This window comes from Mus caroli, chromosome 1 (genome assembly GCF_900094665.2).
Source record: "Mus caroli chromosome 1, CAROLI_EIJ_v1.1, whole genome shotgun sequence".
Classification (NCBI taxonomy): Eukaryota; Metazoa; Chordata; class Mammalia; order Rodentia; family Muridae; genus Mus; species Mus caroli.
Genome location: NC_034570.1, coordinates 52,127,407 through 52,131,052, shown reverse-complemented (window position 1 = coordinate 52,131,052; position 3,646 = coordinate 52,127,407). Strand labels below are relative to the sequence as shown.

At 42.6% G+C, this 3,646-nt stretch overlaps 1 protein-coding gene across 1 annotated transcript in view; it reads right to left on the bottom strand.

Annotated features, from left to right (window-relative positions):
- Positions 1-3,646, bottom strand: part of LOC110291452 (aldehyde oxidase 2) — an 86,008-nt gene that overhangs the window by 2,873 nt on the left and 79,489 nt on the right. The window lies entirely within an intron of this gene.

Below are 3,646 nucleotides of genomic sequence, written 5' to 3'. Positions count from 1 at the left end.
AAAAAAAAAAAAAACTACTCAGAAGAGAAGGCAGGGTTTTTTCTGGCTCCTAGGGAACTGGACCCTGGCATTCTGTGTGAATGATAACACTCATCAGCACATGCCAAGAGAAAGATGACTGGGTTGGATGTTCTTTTCCACCTCTGCAGCATTATCCAAAGATGCAAGGTGTGTGCTTCTGCTAGTTAAACCCCAAGCTCTCCATACTATCCTGGGCTATAAGCTTCTGGAATTTGATTCCTTTATCTCCCTCGTGGTCTAGATGTCTATCTTTTCTGAGAATTTGTCCTTTTAGCTTTGGCCTCAGGGACACTGTACTGGCTGATTTTGTGTGTCAACTTGACATAAATTGGAGTTCTCACAGAGAAAGGAGCCTCCCTTAAGGAAATGCTTCCATGAGATCCAGCTGTAAGGCATTTTCTCAATTCATGAGCAAGGGGGGAGGGAGGACCCATTGTGGGTGGTGCCATCCCTGGGCTGGTAGTCTTGGGCTCTATAAGAAAGCAAGCTGAGCAAGCCAGGGCATTAAGACAGTAAGGAACATCCTTCCATAGCCTCTGCATCAGTTCCTACTTCCTGACCTGCTTGAGTTCCAGTCCTGATCTCCTTTGGTGATGAACAGCAATGTGTAAGTATAAGCTGAATAAACCCTTTCCTCCCCAACTTACTTCTCCGTTATGCTGTTTGTACAGGAATAGAAACCCCAGCTAAGATAGCCACAAACACATCCATTACCTCTGCTGTGCTCCTGTTTTCATTTGAAGGGTTGACTTTTATGTCCATTTGAAATTATTTTCATTTTTTTGAGACTACGAATCAAACCCAGAACCTCATGCAGCCTAAGCATTCATGACAGCTCCGAGCTACATCCCCATCCCTACAAAGGGGCTAGAAGATGGAATTTTATCCCAATAATGGAAAGATCTAAAGATTTCCACAAGCATTTATTTTTATATTCACATAATATATATATATATATATATATGTGTATATATATATATTCATATTCATATGGGAATGTAGCTCAGAGGGAGAGTGTGTGGTTCTGTAATATCCAAAATGAATTCAGAGACCACCCAGTACCTTCCCCCTTCAAAAAGGACTTTCCAAACTGTCCTAGCAGGCCAAGTGCAGAGCCAGATAAGGAAGCTGGCTGACTAAACAAATGTAAAAACAAAGTTTTAGGGGTCAAAATGACTGAGCCTACAAGCTGCCAAAACAATATTAGCTGTTCTCAGAGAAATAACCATAACAAGATTAGCAATTCCCACACTGAATTCTGAGAATGACCACAAACCACCCTGACCTTGCTAGGATTCCCTATGACATTAATAGCTGTGACTGACCCATAAGTTCAACATGTACTACTGCTTTGCCGACCAAATCATAATAACCCACCATGGGGGCAGGCAAAGTGAGTCACTAGGCCAAAGGGTTACTTAGTCACTATATAAACCAACCAATGCCTGAAAGGGCTACTTGCTACACCAATGAGAACCCTATTGCTCAAATCTGCCCCTTACAAAGGTATAAAAAGTGTGTTCTTTCTTTGTTCTATGTCTCTCCTCTGGCCTGTGTGCTGAGAGGGGAGTCCCCAACATGTTGGAATAATAAAAACCCTTATGCGGTTTGCAGTGATGGTGGTCTCTGTAAGTGTGGGTCTTTTGACGAACTCTAACAGTTCTTTGGCTTGAATCTTATAACTACAAACAAAATAATAATAATAAAAGGATAAAAGAAAATTTGCTAGCCAAGAGTGGTGGCACATACCTTTAATCCTAGCGCTGGGGGAATGGGCAAAGACAGGTGGATTTCTGTGAGTTTCAGGCCAGCCTGGTCTACAGAGTGAATTCCAGGACATCCAGAGCTACATAATGACACCCTGTCTCAAAACAAACAAAACAAAACAAAACAAAACAAACAACAGTAACAGCAAAACAATGAAAGGAAAAAAGGAGATCTGCTGCAATCTCACCTTTCAGGACATGTTTGTAAGCTCCAGCTTTTTTCTCAGTTCCCATTGGAATATAGATGATGAACCTGGTTTCCCTTCTCAAAGGCTTATTCTTATTCTGTCTAGTCTGTGAAGCCATGCTTACACTGCCTGGGCTGGGCTAGCACTGGACAAAGGTCCTAGTCTAGCCTGAGGTAAAATTACTTTTGGTAAAGGATAGGATTCCTGGCTGCGTGTGGTGCCACAGCCTATAATCCAACACTTGCAAGGTTGAAGCAAGAAGATCATTGCAAATTCAAGGCCAGCTTCCTCTACGTAGTGAGTTCCAGGCCAATCAGGACTGCAACAAGAGACCTTGTCTGAAAAAGCCCAGACCAGGAACTGACAAGATGGCTTAGTGGATAAAAGTACTTGCTGCCAAGCCTAACAACCTGAGTTTGGTTCCTGAGGCACATGGTAGGAGAGAGGCAATTGCTGCACGTTGTCTGTGAGTTCTACCTATACTCATGAATTAAAAAAAAAAAATGTAATTAAGAACTTTTTAAAAACTCAAATCACACCAAGTTTAAAAAAAAAAAAACAAAAAAACTTGCTTCTTATTTTTTCCACTAAATATGGGCCTCTTGAGTACCTTTTTGCTCTAGGTGGAGATCAACATTCAGTCTGCTTTCCTCTTGTCTGGTATCTTACCTACTCCCAAGCTTCCTAGGCTAGTCCTTCCTCCCTCCCTCCCTCCCTTCCTTCCTTCCTTTGTCTTGTACTTAAATTGCCCAACACTGAGGATGGGCAAGGCCCAGGAGGAACAGTAGTACCAAAGCACCACCACACAGCAGAGAATGCCTGTGGTTAGAAACCACTCAAACAGAATGTGTGAGACCCGGGGGTGCATGGGGCACAGTTGATGCTGCTTGTGACATGTTTCTTAGAGTGCTTGCAGTGTGTGGATAATTGACCCTGGTGTTACATGGATGTCAGAGATTCACTGAAACCCACACGATTCAGTTCTAGCTCTAGATTACCTCAGTTGACCTTCGTGAAGGTTTTTCTATAGAGTAGCTCTTTGCTTTTTCATAACCTTACTAGGGTTTTGAGTTTTGTTATTTTTCTCCCACTATTTAAAGTTGACTAGAAGCTGGATGGTGGTGGCCCATGCCTTTAATTGCAGTACTCAGGACGCAGAAGCAGGCAGCTCTCTGAGTTGGAGGTCATCCTGGTCTACAGAGTAAGTTCTAGGGTAACCAAGGATACACAGAGAAACCCTGTCTTGAAAAAGCAAAACCCAGGGTGGCTGGTGAGATGGCTCAGTGGTTAAGAGCACTGACTACTCTTCCGAAGGTCCTGGGTTAAAATCCTAGTAACCACATGGTGGCTCACAACCATCCATAATGAGATCTGATGCTCTCTTTTGGTGTGTCTGAAGACAGCTACAGTGCACTTACATATAATAATAAGTAAATCTTTAGGCTGGAGCAAGCAGGGTCAACCAGAGTGAGCAGAGGTCCTGAATTCAAATTCCCAGCAACCACATGATGGCTCACAACCATCAGCACAGCTACAGAGTACTCATATACATAAAATAAATAAATACATAAATCTTAAAAAAGAGAGAAAGAAAGAAAGAAAGAAAGAAAGAGAGAGAGAGAGAGAGAAAGGAAGGAAGGAAGGAAGGAAGGAAGGAAGGAAGGAAGGAAG